Source organism: Kryptolebias marmoratus, linkage group LG2, assembly GCF_001649575.2.
Source record: "Kryptolebias marmoratus isolate JLee-2015 linkage group LG2, ASM164957v2, whole genome shotgun sequence".
Taxonomy (NCBI): domain Eukaryota; kingdom Metazoa; phylum Chordata; class Actinopteri; order Cyprinodontiformes; family Rivulidae; genus Kryptolebias; species Kryptolebias marmoratus.
This window is the reverse complement of record NC_051431.1, coordinates 29,424,172-29,446,260: the sequence shown is the minus strand read 5'-3', so window position 1 is coordinate 29,446,260 and position 22,089 is coordinate 29,424,172. Positions and strand designations below refer to the sequence as shown.

The window sequence follows — 22,089 nt, the reverse complement described above, 5'->3', positions numbered from 1 at the left end:
TATACGTATTGGGCTGCAGATCCCCTTTAGAAAAAAAAAAAAAAAAAAACGTATAGCAAAACTAGCGAAATTGCATTTCCTGCAAAAATGTAGTGTAAATGCTTTTTTGCTGAATGATTTGACTGAAAGCTGCTGAAACTAGGCGGAACAAACACTTAAAACTGCAGAACAATGCTTAAAACAGCACAACAATCCTGAAAAAAATAGCTGAAAGAACTTTGAAAACATCCTAAAAAGCAGAACAGAACCTAAAAACAGTGAAACAAGTCCTAACAGCAGGAAAAAAAAAAAAAAACCTTAAAAACACCTGAGAAATAAAAAAAAAATTAAAATAGCAGAACAATCTTTAAAACTGCAGAAAAAACCATTAAAACACCTTGAAATATCTGAACAAAGCCTATGTGTTCAACAAGAGCTGAAAATACACTCACAGAAACCCACACAGGTTCTGTGTGATGTCACACATGAACATTCTGAATTCAATCACCACGGCAACACAAGCATGAGATGAAAGTTACACCAAAGGTTTTTACTTTAAATGGAGATTATAAAAAAAAAAAAAACTATCCAAGATATCAAAAAGCTGAATTATACAGTAAGAGTTGAATGTCTTGTTTTCTTCAAACCTTGAATGGCATTTCTAGGTGGAAGTTTGCTGAAGTAGGGAGCTTTCAAACAGCAGTAAGATCTGACAGTTGAAAACAGAATTTCAATGAGAAAAAAATTCCTGAAAAACCTTAATATTTTAAAAACCCTTAAAAGTTATCAGTACCAAAAGTCATAGCACCCTTCCCCTGAACGTGCTGAACATTTTGATACCCGAATGGCTAAAATCTGTCAGGCAGGACATGGGAGTGTCCGCAAGAACTGGTAGAGGGGCTGTGGTGGCGGCGGTCCGACCCACCGAAGAGGCTGTGGTGGCGGCGGTCCAACCCACCGAAGAGGCTGTGGTGATTGGTGGGGATGTGGGGGCTGCCGCAGCCGCTGCCCTCCCTCGGCAACAGTGGTCACGGAATCGGGGGGGGGGAACCACGGCAGAAGACCAGGGGCCATCCAGGAAGGCAAGCGGGTGCTCCTCCCGCAGCTCGGCCAGAATCCTGTTCTTCTCCACCGGAGAGAGGTTCTCACCGACATTGGAGTCTGCAGGGTGCTCTTTTGGCTGGATCATTCTGTCAGGCAGGGTGGGAAAGGAGGCGAACCCAGAGTGCAGACTCTTATTATAAGAAAAACTAACTTATTAAGATAAAACAAACAAAAACAAAAAAGGCTGACGTGGCAGCAAAATAAAGAACTAAGTTTTACATGGAAACATGGCGTGGAGCAGAAACATGACATCAGATAACCAAGGGCAACAGGGAACAGAGAACAATGATCCAGCAGTGTGTGGGAGAAATGACCGGGTATTTAAACAGGAGGTGATTGGAAAGTGGGCACAGGTGAAGCAATTAACAAGATTTGAGACAGGTGTAGGTGGGCGTGGCAGGAAGGCAAAAGAGTGATTGGGGAGGAGTGAATAGTGACAGCAAACACAAACAGGAAAAAACTAAACTGAAAAAATAACTCAAAACAGAAACAAGATAATAACCAAAACAACAAACCGAAACACAAAAAATTAAATCCTCACAAAATCGCTTCAAAATTGCGGGCTGAGGTAGATACCGAAAAACGTACGGAATAGTAAAGTAACAATAATAATAATAAAGAGAAACAGGAAAGCAACTGTGTGAATTCTTAAAAGCATTCACACAAATAGTAAATCTACAAGCCCGTGTTGGCTGCAATGTGAAGTGTTGTGAGTTTTCAAGTAATAAATTTTAATTAGCATGGTATAGAAACTACAAGTAGATGAACGATTTTTAGAGGAATATTGAAGAAAATATAGATTATTTTAAAGAAATGAGGGTTCATAATGGATTTAGGGAAGCAGATACAGCAGTACATAGTAGTCATGATTCAAATCAGGAGTTTAGCGAGTAGCCATGTTTTATTTTAGCATCAACTTTTTTCATTGATTATAATTTGGAATTAATTTAAATTATGTTTTTTATGACATTTTAATATTACATTAACAGCAATATACTTGAATAGGAACACATTAGGTTAGTATGCAGTGGAAATGCAGCATCTCCCACAAACACGTGGAGTTTTGATGGATGTGATAGAAAGCTGTAATGGTGGTGGCAATCAGTGGTGGAAAGTAATGAAGTACAAGTACTTTGTTACTGTACTTAAGTACAACTTTCGTGTATCTGTACTTTACTTCAGTAGATTTAATAATGGATACTTTCTACTTTTACTCCACTACATTTTACAGTAAGTATCTGTACTTTCTACTTCACTACATTTCTACAAAACCGTTGCGTTACTCGTTACATCCAAGTCGCATTTTGGTATTTTGATTTGTTCATTAGTTTGAAAGCATCCAATGGCGAGAGAGGAATCAGTCCTCTGAACCAATGCAAAGCGAGAAAGAATCATTAGGCCCTACCCCAAGAAGAACAAGGCAGTACGCAGCACCTGCAGAATCACTAACAGAATGGAGTCCGGTGATAGACAACCAGAAGACCTGCGCCACCCATGGCCTTATTTAAAAGATTTATTTAAAATAACTGGGTCAAGTTTACCTTAAAGTGGCCAACTCTCTGCTACTCCTGTAACGATTTGATACAGTAGAGGCTTCTGCACTTCCCATATCGGTGCCTTCTGTCACTTTTTTCAGCAGTTAAAACTGTTTAATCTGTTGTTAACACTTCGTAAACTGCTTTTCCAAGCCGCCTTTAAATGCAGAATGAGCGCTAAGACGCTAGCTGGGTTTACAAATGTGGGGCAGCGAAGGACACTTGCTGCTGTGCAGACCTGCTCAGGTGTATGTTAGAATCATGGCAGCAAACCAGCAAAACACAAACTTTGCACAGTTTTTTCCCCAAACTAACCGACTGAGTTGAGTAAAACTGTTGGATACAGCTAATGTTAGCTAAAAGAGGACTATACCAGTACAGCACCTTGAGCTTGTTAAGAAGTAGCCTGTAGGCTACTGGTGTTGTTGTTTATGTTCAAAAGTGGGTAGTACTTGTTACATTTACTTGAGTAACCACCCCTGTTAAACTTGTCTGGAGCCGGGGCTGTTTTCATTAGACTCTTAATTACATTGCATTAGCCTTTAGGTAATACAGTTGACAAGTACTTTTACTTTTAATGCTTAAGTAGTTTTAAAAGCCAGTACTTTATTACTTTTACTTAAGTACAAATGTTAATGTGGTACTTTTACTTTTACTTAAGTACAAATGTTAATGTGGTACTTTTACTTTTACTTGGATACATTTTGTCTGTGTATTTGTACTTTTACTTAAGTACAGTGTTTGAGTACTTTCTCCACTACTGGTGGCAATGGAAGTTGCCCATTCTTGAGAGCAGACCCAAAGGGGCTCTGCTCAAACACTGTCTCATCACTCTTCCTGCCATAAGCCCAGACATCAACCATCGTAAACTTATATCTTGCATCACACACAGCAATCAAAACAATAGAGTGTTGACCTTTAAAATTAAAAAAGTCACTCTTGGTGGGACTTTGATTTACATTTTTGCCATCAATAGCCCTAACCCAATTGGAAAGTTCCACAACCTCTAAAAGTCCTGGGGGCCCTTTTGTAGCTGGCTACATTACTCTGTAAGCTTCTAGAAGCTAATATTTGCAGTGTGACCTCAGACCTCTCCTGGATAGAGACTGGCATGCAGTGTTTGTGTGTGTGTACATGCTGAATGAACAGAGTTGTGGTGGTTGTAAATAAGATAAGGAGAAAGCAGATAAAAGTCACAAACTTGATTCCATGCGTGCTATCACACAGGCACCAAGATACAACTCTGTTTGGTGTCATTCTTCCTCTGAACAGTCTCTTCTCTTTACAGTGCCATCTAGTGACCAAATGTAATAACAGCAACATGAATGTATCCACTGTGTAAACTTCAGAACACAACAAACAGCATGATCCAACGGATAAGGTTGTCAAAACAAATGCCCGACATCCTGGAAGAAAAAACCCTTTCCTCATCATCTCCAACATCTGTTGAACCAGGACACTGTACTCGCCCTGCTCAACTCTGGTCATATTGAGTGGTTGGACATTCCGACAATGTTTACTCTTTTTTTTCATCTCCTTGGCAATCGTGAACAGTAACAATACATCTTCCTCCTCCTCCACTTTGAATGTGTTTTTGTCTTCCTCCTCTTCCTCAGTTCTCAACACAACTCTGCCATTGTCCTCGTGCTGTCGCTGCATTGTTGTTGTTGTTTTTGTCCATGCATATTATGTTAATATGGTGTGAATGGTAGTGCATTTGGTTTGTCTCTGTGTGTCCCTGTGATGGACTGGTTACCTGTTTAGGATGTACCCTGCCTCTCGCACAGTGACAAAGGAAATAGGCACCAGCTCCCTGTGACCCTGCATGGCTAATCCAGGCAAAGAAAATAAATGAATGGAGGTTGTTATACACTATATTGGCTATTTAAATACTGCCATATGGGAGTGAGGGAATCACCTTCTGATACAGACCTACTTCATTTTTTTTACTTTACACTTGATATTACTGAAAACAGCAGAGTCACTGCTAAACTTATTGCAACTTGTCCTCTCCTCTCATAAATTCATATTCAGAACTGAAAGTAGCATTTCTTAAAATAATGCATATTGCCTGCCACCTTACATGCCAAAGTTTTAAACAAATATCTTGCAACATCTGGTAACCCTTAGAATGTGTTGTAAGTTGGTTTACCAAATTTTCAGTCAATATTGATAAAATTATTCAGGTTATTGCAGTTTGGGTGTTTGCTAAGGTCACTTGTATGTAGCAGCCATTTTGAATCATGTTGTCTCCAAAATTTAATTAGTTATAGATGTACATCCAATGATTAGCGTCTGAGTGTTTCATTAAAATGCATCCAGTTATTCATGAGATATTTTACTAATAAACAGTGCATTTTAGACATGGGGCAGAGGGGAAACCTACCAATTTATAGGGTCTGCCCTTGCCCTCTCTGACCCCTTTCTCTCCTGTATGGAAACATTGCAATCCCAGCATAATGTGCATTGCTTATTTTAGTTATATGAACTTGAAAGATGCAGCTGGATAAACTTTCTTCCATAAGTGTATAATTTCAGAAATGGTTGTCAGATTAAACAAAATGTTAAACTGTATAAAAGGAACAAAACAGATTTTCTGACATGGGTGTTTAATTCAGTTTTAAAGCCTGGCTGTAAATTGGTTTTGACCTCAGCAGTGCGCTGTCAGCCCCTCAGGCCACAGTGACATTAGGCCAGATCCCTTTGTGACCCACAGGTTGTGTGACTGTCAGTTAACCTCCCATTCACCTTTTCCTTAGTCCTTCCTCATCCATCAGTAGAGAGACTGTTTAAAAATGATTGCAACACTATCTGGAAGTGTTTTGTGTTTTAGATAAAGTGGGATAAACTGAGTCGTGAACATTTCCTCTCTTTCAAAGGGAGACTCCAAGTTTTCTCAGAAAGTCAACATCAAACTGCACATTTCTTATGCAGATCTGCAACTTTGTGTTGCTGAGTTTATGAGTGACACCATATAAAGCACTAACAGAGTAGGAGATGTGTCATGTCAGTCCCTCATGTGTTTTCAATGTCAGCACTGTTCAGATCTGTGGAATATCAGAGACATGTTTGCTCTCCCTTTAGCTCCAACAATTGGAGTTTAATTTTCCCATTTGCTTCACTGAATAAATCTGCCAAAACAATGTAGGATGACCTAATAAAAGAATCTAAAACCTGTCTGTACACATCTGAGTGTTGGGAAAATAGCAAATTAGATGAAAATATATAGTTAGGTGAACATTATAGTGCTGTATTGTTTATAACAAGGTATTAAAAAAAAATAGTGAAACTAAATGATTTATTCTTATTGGTTGAAACATTCACATGAACAATTATAGACTATTTTTTACTTGTTAAATCTAAGGGATGTTTTAAAATAATTTGTACAATGTAGTTATATTAGCTAGTGAAGACAGATTGACAACATTTGCTTTTGCACAATTTAACAATAATCAGAGGCCTAGCAATCCTTTAAGGAATGCAAATTGCCTAATGTCTTTCAGGTCAGAGTTTTAAATCAAGATCATATCAAACGTTAATAAATGAACAAGTTTAGGCCTTTTTAGTCAAATCTAGAAAATAACATGTAAAAAAAAAAAAAAAAAAGCAAAAAAAAAATATATAATAAACCCTAATTGCTATGATTTTCAAATATCATAAATCCATATTTTATTCACAGTGGAACAAAGTAAAATATAAAATGTTTAAACTAAGAAATTGCACTATTGTTCAGAAAAAAAGCTGAGCAGAGGTTCATCAGTTTGCAAATAATCTATTATCTACAGTTCATAATGACACAATTTTAGAAAATGCCAGAAGAGAGTCCCCAGATACCGAACAAACTCAGGAAGCAATAATTAAGTAGAAAACTTTATTGTTCAGAGGTGGTGGAATCTGGAAGGAGGAGAGGATTGGTTAATGTTTTGGTCCAGTAGTTAACTTGCAGATGGCTCAGAGGATTAGCGAAGGGAGCTAACTTACAGGTAGTGCCAGGTGGATGCACGGAGGTGAGTTTCACAGGTGAGTATTTACATAGTGCGTGAATGTAGTTCGTCAGAGGCAGACAGGCTTCACTTTCCGAGCTCCTTAGGTGAGTATTTACACGGTGCAGGTTTGGGGCCGCAGAAGGTGGAATCCCAGTCGGAGGATTTAGGCAAGGTGCACAGGTAAGTAGGTTTGCAGGTTCTTGTAAGATCCAGCCGGTCCCAGGTAATGGGCTTCTAAGCGGGTGGAGAGAGGTGCAGCAACAGGAACACTAAGTGGTGTACAGAAACAGACAGAGTAAGTAACTGGTTTTTCAAATGACAGGTTTCAGGCCAAGACGGATTACCCAATGGAAATCGATGCTTCAGCGAGGAACAGCTCACTCCAACTGCCTTAAGAACCCTGGGTCAGGGTGATGACGACGAGCTGCAGCTGGGAGTAATTAAAGGGCCGGCAAATCAGGAGGACCAAAGAAGTCAAACAGGCAGCTGGTGGCAGATTGCCACACATTAAAAAAAATTTAAGTTGAACTGAAGAGTTTTGAAGCCAACATAAGATGAAAGAAAATCATAAAATATGCTTATTGTAAAATTTTACCCCCAAAAAACAAAACAATTATACAAAAAAATTTTTAACAAACACTGAAGAAACCACTCTAGTGTTTTTTGCTTTTTCTATGACCCCCTTGATGTGTGACATCCGCAGAGCCACTGAGGTTCACGAGCATTCAGCAATTCCTCAGTGAGTGGATGAATACAGGTACAATATAGTTCAGTGGGTTGGAATTCATTGTTCGAACCAGGCAGAAAATAACACTGGAGTTTCATGTTTTGGCTTCCCGAAAAACGAAAATCTTCCTCAAATTTGGATCCATAAGCTTTGATGTGGGAATTATTATTTTTTTGGAAACCATGGATGCCACATCCTCTGTACTGAGGATAGGAATCATCCAGACTGTTATTAGCACACAGTTCAAAAGCCTGCTTCTCTAAAGTTATGGGGGTACATTAGTACCTCTGGCATGGGCAGCTTACACATCTGGAAAGGCACCATCAATGCAGAAAAGTACATACAGGTTTTAGAACAACGTGTTCTCATTCAGACAATGTCTTTTCATGGAAAGCCTTGCATTTTTCAGTAAGACAATGATAACCCTAAACAAAAAATCCAGCAAAGAAGACCCAGGACTGTTAAATGCCTAGAATCCTACATTAGACAAGAATGGGACAACATTCCCTCCAAAAACTCCCGTCGTTGCTCTCCTCAGCTCTTACATGTTTACAAACTGTTGTTAAAAGAAGAACAAATGCTTCACAGTGGTAAACATGACCCTGTCCTAACTTTTTGAGACATGTTCCTGCCAGAAAATTCCAAATTACCTTATTTTTTTCAGAAAATGGTACATTTGGTGTGTTTACTTTGAATAAAATGTAGGTTTATGAGATTTGCAAATCATTGTATTTTGTTTTTATTTAGATTTTACACAGTGTTCCAGCTTTTTTGGAATTGGGGTTTTACGTAAGAAACATTAACTCAGTGTATTTATGTCATCGTGCATATTTTATTTAGGTCAGTCAAACATGTGCTTTTGTTGTTTTTAGTGTACAAATGCATTATACAGGTATTTCAGACACAGGTGATAAGTTATGCTGAGAAGATGTGTGGTTCTGATGCCAAATGTTGTCTGTTATGTTTGGTCGGGACAAAAAAAGGATTCAGAACTGTTTTTGCATCACTGTAAATAACTTTTTTTTTTCCAAATGACTGTCTACAACAAAGGTTTGGTGACTAAATCCTGTGGTGATGACACTGCTCAGTTTTTGAGGAAGTTTGGTGTGTTTTTATGATTGCAAGTTGATTTCCCCAGACTCAGCAAGCCGCACACAGCTCTGTGCTGAAGCAATAATAAATCCAGTGTGAGTCAGTAACACAGGCAGTGATTTATTCCTATTGGGCAGCTCATTAGGCTGGGGAGGATTCTGGTTACTAATGCAGCTGCAGAACTTTTTGGGCTGTTTCACAGTTCAGCTGCATTGCTACAATGAAGTGTGGAGCCAGTAACCATTAAACAACTGTTTGAACTGGGAGCTCCTTTCATCTTTCTGTCAATCAAAATCATAACTAATAGTTTAAAACTTATGAACACTTGCATCTTCACCGTAAGTTCATAAATTTTATTTAGATCTAAAGTATTTATGATCACAACTATAAATTAGAGTTTGCAATGCATGTCAGAATTTTAAACTAAAATCCTGCCCTTTTTGTGGCAGCTGGCTGTGGTGACCATCTTGAATTTGGTTTACTCCAAAAGGTAATCAGTTGTACATGTCAATCCAATGATTACTTTCTGAGAGTTTCATTAGTGGTTCATAAGATATTTTGCAAACAAACAGACAGAGTTGACTCTAATAGTTAATGGAAATTTTTTAAAAACAAATTTTGTGCAATATCTGTAAAATTGAGTTTTAGCCATTTTTGTGTTTGTGGTGGCCATCTTGAATTGGGTTGACACCAAAAGTTAATCGGTTGTAGATGTTCAGTGTGAAGTATGGTTTGTGTTCATCTCTCATTTCTGTTAAACTCATTACAGCCTTATAATGTGTTTTATTCAAAGGGATCTCACAAAGGTGCAAACATTTAAAGCTTGTATAAGTACTAAATGGTAATGCAGTTCAAACTGTAAAATATAAACAAACTTTGATATTGCTAAAATAAGGTTACGCTTAGCTTATGATAAAATAATCACAAAGAACAGTTGTGTCTGTGGGGTGAGGGAGGCCGAAGACTCTAGGACATCATGACAGGGGCAAGTGAGATTAGGTAGTAGCCGTCCTTGAGATGGAAAAACAAGCTGCTGCAGCTGTTTGTGTGCAGAAAACCCTGGTCTTGGGGTTCATAGTATAAAAAGGAGGTGAAAGGGGAATCATCTCAGACACAACTGGAAACGTGTTGCTGTTGTTTCTTGTTGGTGAGTTGTTGTCTCCATTCAGCTGAATGTTTGAATAAATGTATGATTTGTAATTACACTTCTGGTCTGGACTGGTTTTGTGTGTCCGTCTTTCCTGCAACATCCGGGGAACAGTGAGAAACACAAGGTAGTGTGGTGATATTTCTCAGAAGGGAGTAAGTGACGCATACTGTTTCTCAACATCAGCCAAATATTTCTTCCTGGGAGTTTCATTAAAATTCATCTAGTGGATCATGAGATATTTTGCTAACAAACAAACAAACAACACACAAATACACACAGGGAGAAAAATTAAAAATTATCGCCTTTTTGCCTTCAATGTTTGTTTCAGGATTTATTTTATGTTCCACTTCAACAGGAACATACTCAACAAGCCCCGATTCAGCACAGTTTACCCTTTTCTACAATAGTATGAACAGGTGGATTCCTTAAAGCTTGTCATGTGGCGCCTCTTTGTGGTTGGTGAATTACTGGAGATGAAGTCACCAATGTGCTTTTGTTGCCATCTAGAGTCCTTGCATTTATCTCACACATTTACTAAACAAAAGACAGTTCAGCTATTATTAAGGAAAAGAAAAATATGTATGGCCAGATATAAGTCATTAAAACATTTATCACAGCTGTGGATAAGTTCTCCAACTTGAGTCTTTGACTTTAGTTGCTGGCTTTTATCTCTAAATAGTAGTCATCTCATGTTCAGGCTCACCTGCCTGTAATTCACTGACTGTTTTATTTGAGATTATTTTAATCACTTTCCACTTATTGTCAAGATGCCAATCCATCAGTGTTTCTGTTGTAGTGTGTCTTATTTGAAACCATTTGCTTTGTACTCTGTGCTAAGGTGTTTCTTCTCTCTACCTGAAACATGTTGCACTGCATGTGTTTCTGAAAGGTGCTCGTTGCTAAAAGGCAAAGGCAGAGAAAAAATGTTTTTTGCCTGCATCTGTGTGTGAGTTTGCATGTTTCAATTTGTTACCATAATATTTAATGTTCTGCTTAACAGATTTTAATAAAACATGCAGAAAGTATTAATTGGATGTCCATCTACAACTGATTCACATTTGGAAGGAACTTGTTTCAAGATAGCTACCACAGCCAGCTGATTCTAAAAAGACAAAAATGGCTATAACTCAGTCTATTTTACAGTTATTGACCTAAAATTTGGTGTGATAGTAGCTGAGATAGATCACCAACTCATATTCTGAATACTAACAGAAAGTGCAACATCTTTGTTTTGCCAATACCCATTTGGAATCATGTTTATCTGTCTGTTAGCAAAAAAATCTCATAAACTACTGAATGAATTTTAATGAAACTTTTAGGAATTGTTTATTTGATAAACCTTCGCAACTGATGAACTGTTGTAGCCAACCCAGCTCAAGATGGCCACCACAGTCAACTGATACTAGAAAACACAAAAATGGCTATAATTTCATCAGTTTTTATGGCAATTGCTCTAAAATTTGGTGTGGCTATACATACATTCTCCAAGCCCTGTTTATTGCTCAAGATATTTCTATTTCTATTTTTAAAACATTTAAAACATTTAACATTATTCATTGGGGTCAACTATGCTATTATTATTATATTCTATATCTATTAGCAAAATATGTCATGAATGAGTCAACAGATTTTTAAAGAAACTTTCAAAAAGTAATCATTGGTTGTACATCTGCAACTGATTACCTTTTGGAGTCAACCTAGGTCAAGATGTGTCCCACTGCTAATCAACATTAGCCAACACAAAAATGTCAGTCAATTTCTCAAATACTGATCTAAAATTTGATTTAGAGTCATCCCCAACATTGTCTGAGCATGACAATTTGCAATACTGCATGCAATTGCAAATGTTATTTTCAATATTTGACAAAAACATTTACAACTTTGTCATTTCTCATCATAAGATGATCCTAGACTAAAAATCTGTCCATAGGAATATACATTCCTTTAAGGAATGCCAGGTCTTTAATTTTTATTCTCAGTTCCTAATCGAATGTATATACTGTACTTTGATTTTTGGAGTTTTGTATACAGTTTACTGCATCATAAAAAAAAGATGAACAACAGCCCTGTGCAGGTTTGGATTGAACTGTCTATTTTCTGAGCCACAAGAGGTCTCTACAGCAGTCAAAATCTGTATGTTTTCTGTTGAGATGACTGTTTTCAGCTGCATTTGATGGTTTTGTTGTGTTCAGAACAGATGTGACTTACAGACCACATGAGCAAATGGCCAGCACAACATTACAGCTCTGGCTGTCCTGGCTTGACTTTTACCAGTGCTTAAAAAAACATACTCATTAAAGAACAATCGTCAGAGCAGAAAAAACACAAACAGTTCTTGTGACGGTGATCATGCTGGTGTCATTAGATTTCATTTAGATGGACCAGATGCTCTAAACAGTTTATGAGATGATTTTTGTCATGTTTCACTTGTTTCAAGATGTTAAACCAATAAAAAGGCTCTTAAGGCCCAAGCAGGTAGTGATGTCTCCAAAACAGATGGAAATACTTTTTGTGGTCCCGCCTGGGATTTTATCCTTTAAAGGGCAGTTGGCTGAAACATGTATGCCCTTAAAGCTGCAGCCCTGTGTCTGTGTGTGTGTAGAAGGGAAGAAATAAAAGCAGTTTACATAATTTGTCAAGGACAGAAAACGTGGCTTTCATGTGAACCTGATTGTGCTACGTATATACTGATGCAAATAACAAGCAATACTTTGCATCTGTATGAGTGTGTGTGTGTGGGGGGGGGTATCTTTTTAGGACCTTTTCCACTATAATCATCTACTAAGTCTGGTTGTTATAAAGGGTTTAACATATGGTATGCATTCCATGTTTATCAGCAGTTGGTTTAGGTAATGTATTTTATTAGTTTTAAGTTAATTTCTTTAGTCTGATATGTGGTTTAGAGGCGCCACCTATTGGTGAAAGAAAGAAAGAAAGAAAGAAAGAAAGAAAGAAAGAAAGAAAGAAAGAAAGAAAGAAAGAAAGAAAGAAAGAAAGAAAGAAAGAAAGAAAGAAAGAAAGAAAGAAAGAAAGAAAGAAAGAAAGAAAGAAAGAAAGAAAGAAAGAAAGAAATGAATAGCATAGCAAGTAGCATGGAGGCTGATGGTGTGGCTGCTCCCGACCGGTTCTGGTATGCGTTATTGACCAATGACCACACATACACACCACACACCACACCACACACACACACACACATATAGCCACCCACCCATGTACCACCAAAGGGAGATAAAGTCTGCTTAACTGGAATGCTGTTTGTAACCTGCACTATCTTGAATAAAGAAGAAAAGGACGACGAGCCTCAGTTTTCTCTGTGTCCTGACCGACACCCAGTGGCGATCGTTAACTCCAAGCCAGCATACAGGAACTCAGTTTTCTGCATTACACGGGTCTAGGGGCCGTTATGGGGATGAAAACCTGGTCCAACTGCAGTGAAACATTATTTTTGGATTAGGGATTAGGACTAAAGCAAATGTGTAAATTGAGTTTGGTTAGGGTCAGGGTTAGGCACATACTGAATTTTGTTGTATGCTACTGTACACCTCCCTAGGGAGTTGTTCCAAGCTTGTTCAGCTAGATGGAGACCCCGGCGATAACCCAGAACATGCTGGAGAGACTATGACTCTCGGCAGGCCTGGAAACACTTTGGAATCCTCCTGGAAGAACTTGAAGATGTGGCTGGGGAAAGAGATGTCTGGGCTTCTCTGTTGAAATCGCTGCTCTCTGTACCTGATTCTGGAACAAGCAGTAGATAATGGATGGATGGATGGATGGATGGATGGATGGATGGATGGATGGATGGATGGATGGATGGATGGATGGATGGATGGATGGATGTTGTGGATTTTGAACTTGTGCATCTTGGAACAAACTTTGCAACCTTTCACTTCCTCTGGATAGCATTTATTTGTCCTCCAGTTCTAATGTAAAGAACCTTGGTGTTATTTTTGATCAGGATATGTCTTTTAAACCTCACTTTAAAAATGTTACCAGGAACTGTTTCCTCCACCTACATAATACTACTAAAAGCAGAAACATCTTGTCTCAAACTGATGCAGAAAAACTGATTCATCTTACAAAGTTGAATCAAATCTTACAAAGTTCTAAAAAAATCTTACAAAGTTCTAAAAAAAACAAGCTCCATCTTATGTTAAAGATCTTATTGATCCATGTTTTCCTAACAGAGCACTTCACTCTCAGACTGCAGGTTTACTTGTGGTTCCTAGAGTTTCTAAAAGTAGAACAGGAGGCAGAGCTGTCAGTTATCAGGATCTTCTTTTGTGGAGCCAACTTCCACTTTCTGTCTGTGAGACTGACCCTGTATGCTTTTAAGACTAGAATTAAGACTTTACTTTTGATAAATCCTATAGTTGGGGTTGGCTTGGGTTTTCTGAGCTATCCTTTAGTTGTGCTGGCTTAGACTACTGGAGGACAAATTGACCATGTTTCTTCATTCTGCTGCGGACTTTACTCTCTCTCTATTGTATTTGTAATTATTTCTGTTATTAACATGTGTTTTTCTTTGTTTTTCCTCCCGTAGAAACTACACCCGAACCAGTCATTCCATGTTTGTCTGTCTCTTTCCTGTCCTCTCAACCCACAGCTGATTAAGACAAATGGCCATTCATCCTGACCCTGGTTCTGGTTCTGCTGGAGGTTTCTTCCTTTATATAAAGAGTTGTTCCTTTCCACTGTCACTAATGTGCTGCTCAAAATAGCAAATCGTGACAAAATAAAGAGTTAACAAAATCTACTGACTTCCTTAGATGGATAACCCTTACTAATTAGTGTTTTATAATTTAGTGTATGAGAGCGTTTTTGTATAGTTCCCTAAGATGTAAATTGGTGCCTAATAAATAAATTGAATTTAATTGAATTAATGCTGCTACTTAAACCTATAAGAAATAATAATAGTAATAATAACTGGGATTGAGTTTTGCAACTTGGTAACCAAATTACAGGATAAAAAGTTCCATTTCTGAACAATCAAAACAATAGACCAGCCTTAAGATCTTTTTAGAAACTTATTGCAGTTTTTTAAACACTTTGAAGCTTTTTATTTTGATATGAATACAGCAAAGATCCTAATTTGTTTGGAAAAATTAAAGACAAAAACAAGTTTTTTGCTGAGGCTCTTGCTGATTGGCATTTGGCTCTTCTTAAATGTGTGGATTTGCTCTGGAAACTCTGCTTTCCTCCCACAAAACATGTAATATGCAGATGAGGTGAGTTGGTAACTCTAAATTGTTACTAGTTGTGAGTGAGAGCATGAATGGTTGTCTGTCTCGTTCCTTTTAACGTGCCCCTTGATGAAATGGTGATCTGTCCAAGAAGCACCCCACCTCTCGCTCAGTGACTGCTAGAGATAGACACCAGCTCCCCAAAACCTGCATAAAAAGTGAAAAAAAGATTGGATGGATGGATAGATGGATCTGCTGTGTTTCCTATTCTAACAGTGACATGAAAAGATCAACCTGGGTTGGAAGATCATGCTCCTGCACATTCACCAGTTTTTAATGTGGTTGAGAAAAGCAAGAAAGTAATGTTTATAGACTGAAAGATTGTTAAACCTATTGGTGGTGGCAAACTTCTTTGTTTCAGTTTTATTTCTCATGATATTGCATGAGATTGCTCATAACTTCGTTTTCAAACTTTGACCAAAACAGTTACAACTCCATCATTTCTCAACATAAAATCATTTTAGTCTAAAACAGATGAAGGGCGACAGTCCATACACATTCCTTTAAGAAATGCTAGGCCTTTCATTTATTTATTGGAAATATTGGATTGAAAAACTGTCTTCATTTATGCTGACAAATGCTTTCTGACAGATACTTGGCTGTGAAAAATTAGCATTTTTAGTTGTTAGCTTGCCATATAACTGATAAATAGAACAATTACTTGTTGTTTTGCATTTAAAATTTGCCAGCTTTACATGACAACACCAAACTGAAATAACTGTCTGTTTATCACCTCCTACTCAAACACCTACCAGCTCTCTGAATAGAATTCCCAGAACTGAGGCTCATGAAGGAGGGAGGCCTTTACTGGCACTGTTGCTTTTTTCACTTTCTTCATAACTGTGATGACTCATTAATGTCCCATAATGTATACGCTGGAACAGATGATAGATGCATCCCAATATTTAAGTGCCTAGTAAAGTTATTTCTGTTTGTAACATCTCACAGCTCACAATGTGAACCTGAAGACAGATGAAACAAATAAGTTCAGTTTCTTTCTATTTTACAGATGTGCATACATTTGTTGGTTCTCTTACAGAACACTGAAACAGTGCTTCAATCCTTGGGTAAAGTGATTCAGGTAAAGCCCGTGTCTAATGTGTATCTGCATGTATTTAATATGTGATAAAATAAAGAAAAAAATGGGAAAAATATTTTGTTTATTTTACAAAGATATACTAAAACAGTATGGACAGATTTGTTTGTATCCTTAAAGAGACTATTAATATTTGCATTACAAACATATTTTAAACTAAATGTATGACCTTAATGAGTATCACAGTGCCTTTAAGCTTTTGATCAGACAAATGTATCACTGCGTAGTTTGGTATCATTGCGTGCACCACACTAAACATAGAGCAGAGAAAGCAAAGGTGAGAGCTATCTGAGGAGCTCAGAACAAAGATTATAAATATCCATGTTAAAGGTAAAGGCTGCAAAACAATCTCCAAGCATCATCATATTTCTGTAACAACAGCTGCTAATATTATTTAAAAGTATAAGATTCTTGGGACTATAGCTAACCTCCCAGCATGTGGGTTCAAGAGTAAATGCAAACCCAGGTTGATCAGATGGATAGTGCAGATGGTAGATGAGCCAAGGAAACTATTCAAGGTCAAAGTATGTCACTTTTAGATTGCACCACATATTGCATTATAATGGGTTACATGGAAGAAGACCTTGGAGGGCTCCCCTATTGACAGAAAAACACAACAAAAGACAAACAGGAATTACCCAAAATGCATGTTGACAAGAACCAAAGTTTCTGAGAGGATTTTGGTTTTTTGGGACTGATGAGACTACACTGGAGCTCTTTTGATCCATTCACATCAGTTGTTTTTATTGTGGAATATAATATATTCAAATTCAATTCAAATTCAAAAATACTTTATTAATCCCAAAGGGAAATTAAATGTTGTTGTAGCTCATAATACTGGTTTTGTTAAAGAGTTGTTATAGATGCTGATGGCTGTGGGCAGGAAGGGTCTCTTGTAGCCGTCTGTCCCGATTTGTCCTCAGTCCTGGTGTCTTCAAAGAGTCCCACCAGGTGAGCCTTGCTGGCCTCCTGCGGAGCCATGATGGCCAAGCTCTGGAAGCGCAGGTCAGTCTTGAAGTTCTGGGCGATCTCCCGGACCAGGTGCTAGAAGGGCAGCTTCTGGATGAGCAGCTCGGTGGACTTCCGGTATCTCCCTGAGAGCCACGGTCCGGGGCCTGTAGAGATGAGGCTTCTTCACTCCGCAGATGGCCAGGGCGCTCCTGCGGGCAGCTTTGGTGGCGAGCTGCTTCCTGGGAGCTTTACCTCCGGTGGATTTATGGGCGGTCTGCTTGGTTCTGGCCATGACTGGACTTCAGGGTTATTCACATTTAACACTTGTTGTCATGGTTATGCATCATAACAAAATGTCCAAAAGTAAAAAGGCTTTTGTAAAAAATCCTTCAAGCTGCACAGCATCTGATAACAGAGAAACTAACCATCCAAAAAAAAAAGTGATTTACATCCAGAAAAAAGAGGAATAAAGTTTTCAAAAGCAATATCTCAGAATGAATGGAACAGAGCTACTCCAACATGCAGCCACCTTGAGCGGAAGCCAAAGTAACAGATGCAAACTCCAAAACACACAATCACAAAAAAAGGAATGCAAAGAAAAAAATGCTGCAAACACCAAAAACACTGAACCCCCCCAAAACAACAGTGGTGTCTTCCTGCCGTTTGAACCAGTTCTGGCAGTGAGGTGTTGGTCAGCCCACCTCTGTGTCTCCCTCCTCCTAAACACTGTGGTTTGTTTAGGGACCATCAACAAATTACTGAACCAATGACACTTGAAAAACAAAAATTAAATAATCTCCATGTCATGTGAACTTCTGACAAAGAGTTATTGTTTAATTGTTTCATTATACTTATCTAAGAAGACACAATTAATTTTATCTGAGTTGAAAACATTTTATATTTTTTTAAAATTAAAAACATTACATTTTCATTATTCATTAACATCAAATAATCAATTAAATTAATTAGCAGCTCCTGGCTCCTCTTAATTCATATTGAGGGCAGTAAGAGCAGACTTTTTTTTTCTATTCACACTTTTGTCCTTGGCTCAGTTTTTAATTAAATAAATTATGTTAAATTCAGATTATTTTACAATATTATTATCCTTCACGTCTTAAACATAGAAGAAAATGTGTTTCTCAGACCAACCTAAACAAACTAATAATTTATTTATAATTTATATTTTTTTAAGCACCTAAAAAAAAATCATAGAGTCAGAAAAGAAAGTCCAGAGGGTCAGAGTTCATGTGCCTCACAGCCAGAGCAAAGAAGCTGCTCCTCGGCCTTGTTGGTTGGGCTTTAATGCTGCAAAACCTTCCACCTGAGGAAAGGGGCTGTACAGCTCACTAGTTGGATTGGTGGGGTCTGTCATAATGTTCTTTGGTCTGATTTTGCATCTGTTGTTGTAAATGTCCTGTAGTGATGGGAGCCTGCTGATGGTCATATTTTGTGCTGATTTAATCACTCTTTGCAGCATGATTAGCAAGCTCCTCTATCTCTTTTCTATATTTATGAACTTGTTCATTGATGAAAATCAATGCAAATATAACTGTCATAAGTAAACTTTGTTTGCGCTTATGCGCCGAACAGCAGTTCAGATTACCCACCCTTTTTGGAGTCCTTCGAGGACCTGGCAGGCCCAAACGTATTGTGAGGGTCTGTTGGGAACGTCTGGTAGAGTCTCCTGTTAGGCGGAGCTTTAACTCCCACCTCCCGGAGAACTTTGAACATGTTCTAGGAGAGGTGGGAGACATGTTCCGTGCCACCATTGTTGAGGCAGCTTATCGGAGCTGTGGCCGCCAGGTAGTTGGTGCCTGTCGCGGCGGCAACCCTCGAGCCCGCTGGTTGACACCGGCGGTGAGGGATGCTGTCAGGCTGAAGAAGGAGTCCTAGTGGGCCTTCTTGGCCTGTGGGACTCTAGAAGCAGCTGATAGGTACCGGTAGTCCAAGCGGCATGCGGCTCGGATGGTCGCTGAGGCAAAAGCTCGGGCATGGGAGGAGTTCAGAGAGGCCATGGAGAAAGACTTACACATGGCTTCGAGGCGATTCTGGTCCACCATACGGCGTCTCAGGAGGGGAAAGCAGTGCAGCACCAACACTGTTTATAGAGGGGGTGGTGTGCTGCTGACCTCGACTCGGGATGTCGTGGGTCGGTGGGCGGAATACTTCGAAGACCTCCTCAATCCCACCGGCACGTCTTCCATTGAGGAGGCGGAGCCTGGGAACTTTGGGTCGGGCTCTCCAATCTCTGGTGCTGAGGTCACCGAGGCGGTTAAAAAGCTCCTCAGTGGCAGGGCTCCGGGGGTGGATGAGTTCCTTAGGGCCCTGGATGTTGTAGGGTTGTGGTGGCTAATGCGACTCTGCAATATTGCGTGGACATCGGGGGCAGTTCCCCTGGATTGGCAGACCGGGGTAGTGTTCCCCTTATTCAAAAAGGGGGACCAGAGAGTGTGTTCCAACTATAAAGGGATCACACTCTTAAGCCTCCCTGGGAAGGTCTATTTAGGGGTTCTGGAGAGGAGGGTCCGTCGAATAGTCGAATCTCGGATTCAGGAAGAGCAGTGTGGTTTTTGTCCTGGTCGTGGAACACTGGACCAGCTCTATTCCCTCAGCATGATCCTTGAGGGTGCATGGGAGTTCGCCAAACCAGTCTACATGTGTTTTATGGACTTGGAGAAGGCGTTTGACTGTGTCCCTCGGGGAATCCTGTGGGGGGTACTCCGGGAGTATGGGGTACCGGGCCCTTTGATACAGGCTGTTAGGTCCCTATATGACCGGTGTCAGAGCTTGGTCCGCATTGCCGGCAGTAAGTCGGACTCGTTTCCAGTGAGAGTTGGACTCCGCCAACGTTGCCCCTTGTCACCGGTTCTGTTCATAACGTTTATGGACAGAATTTCTAGGTGCAGTCAAGGTGTTGAGGGGATCCGTTTTGGTGACCTTAAGATTGCGTCTCTGCTTTTTGCAGATGGTGTGGTCCTATTAGCTTCATCAGACCGTGATCTACAGCTTTCGCTGGAGCAGTTCACAGCCGAGTGCGAAGCGGCTGGGATGAGGATCAGTGCCTCCAAATCCAAGGCCATGGTCTTGAGCCGGAAAAGGGTAAAGTGCCTTCTCCGGGTCGGGAAGATGTCCTGCCCCAAGTGGAGGAGTTTAAGTATCTTGGGGTCTTATTCATGAATGAGGGAAAAATGGAGCGGAAGCACAATAGGTGGATTGGTGCAGTGTCTGCAGTGAAGCGGGCACTGTACCGATCTGTCGTGGTGAAGAGAGAGCTGAGTCAAAAGGCGAAGCTCTCGATTTACCGGTCGATCTACGTTCCTACCCTCATCTATGGTCACGAGCTTTGTGTAGTGACCGAAAGAATGAGATCGCGAATACAAGCGGCTGAAATGAGTTTTCTCCGCAGGGTGTCTGGGCTCTCCCTTAGAGATAGGGTGAGGAGCTCGGTCATACGGGCAGGACTTAGAGTTGAGCCGCTGCTTCTCCACGTCGAAAGGAGCCAGTTGAGGTGGCTCGGGCATTTGAATAGGATGCCTCCTGGACGCCTCCCTGGTGAGGTGTTCCAGGCACATCTCATCGGGAGGAGGCCCAGACGAAGACCCAGAACACACTGGAGGGACTATGTTTTTCAGCTGGCCTGGGAACACCTTGGGATTCCCCCAATTGGCTGGGGAGAGGAAAGTCTGGGTCTCCCTACTTACGCTGCTACCCCCGCGACCCAACCCCGGATAAGTAGAAGAAGATGGATGGATGGATGGTTGAATGGAAGTAAACTTCACAATAACGTCCTTCTGCACACCTTGCAGAGCAAACATATGTGCACAGAAGAGGGCTTAGGGCACATCCTTGTGGGGAGCCAGTGTTGAGAAGAATGGCATAGGATGAGAGACTGTTGATTTGCCTGTAAAGAAGTCCAAAACCCAGTTGCACATCGACAGTTTCAGTCCTCCAGGTGAGTGAGAATGGGGGGTGACAGCTGACACTTCATCAGACACAGACCAGTTCTTTCTGTGTGCATAGTGCAGAAGGTTCATGGTGACGTCAACTGGGTCCTTGATGTGAGCTAAAACCAGCTGTTCCAATCAAAGTGAGAGCTACTGGATGATAGTTCTTCATTTCATTTGCAGCCATGTTTTGGGACTGGGACAGTAGTGGATGTCTTAAATTGGCATTCTAGTCATCTTTGAAATGATGGTCTGTCTAATAGTCATTAATAGTTAATACCTTATCAGCTGTGACGTTGGTCATAAAAGACAGTATGGAGAAAGAGGCAAAACTCTTCGTCCAAGCTAGGCTAATGGTTAGCCAAATGAGTGCCTGTTTTTTCTTGAATAATTTTTCAGGCTTATAAAACAACTCTTTTGCAAAAATAACATACCAGTGTGAAAGAATTCTATTTTAGCTAATAGTGAACCTCTACAATTTTGCATGACATTGTTTGTTTAGTTTGTCGTTGTTTTCTCAACCAAACAGCGTCTGTGTTACTATGCAAATGTATGTGTGCTGGGCATAGTTAGACTACACTGAGGCTTGGAACTGAGGAAACCTTTGGACTGGCTACACACGCTGATCAGGTGGATTGATACACTCAGCAGCCTTGGCACCATCAGCGTATACACAGTCTAGCCATAGAAGCATAGAGCATCAGGGAGTATAATGAGCCACATTACATTGTTCATCCAATATCGTATTTATCTCTTTTTATGACCTATTAAGGACCGTGTAACTTTTATTGTCAGGATATTTAAAACCTTAGAAAAGAAAAAGGATGTACTTTCATTGTACATATTTGATAAATATTTGTACACTGTAGTCCACCAAGCATTACTGCTTAGCTCAGTACGTGTCACCTGTCTGTTGACAACAGTCTTCAATTCTTGCTGGTGTATTTGTCAGCGCTGCACTCTGTTCAATTTGTACAACTGCTCAGACTAAAAGCTTCAGCATCTTTCCAACACTGACAGAAGAGTGTTTTGAGAGACGAACTCTATTCATTGAATGTTTGTTGCTTAGAAGATGTGAAAACAAAATAACAAATGGTATGAATCACTATAACAAAAGCTCCCAAATTGTAATCGTAAAACCAAAGCCATAAGGTCATTAAAAGATGGTAGGATCCAGATTGTGATCCGGATCACTACCAAAATGATTTAATTACTTGTTTTTTTATGATAACCCCAACATTTCTTGAAAATGTAATCAAAATCTGCTTATTGGTTTTTATGTAAT

General features: G+C 39.7%; 1 pseudogene; it reads right to left on the bottom strand.

Moving 5' to 3' along the window:
* Positions 1–640: 640 nt before the first annotated feature.
* Positions 641–17,167, bottom strand: LOC119617879 (annotated as a pseudogene).
* Between the last annotated feature and the right edge of the window lie 4,922 nt (positions 17,168–22,089).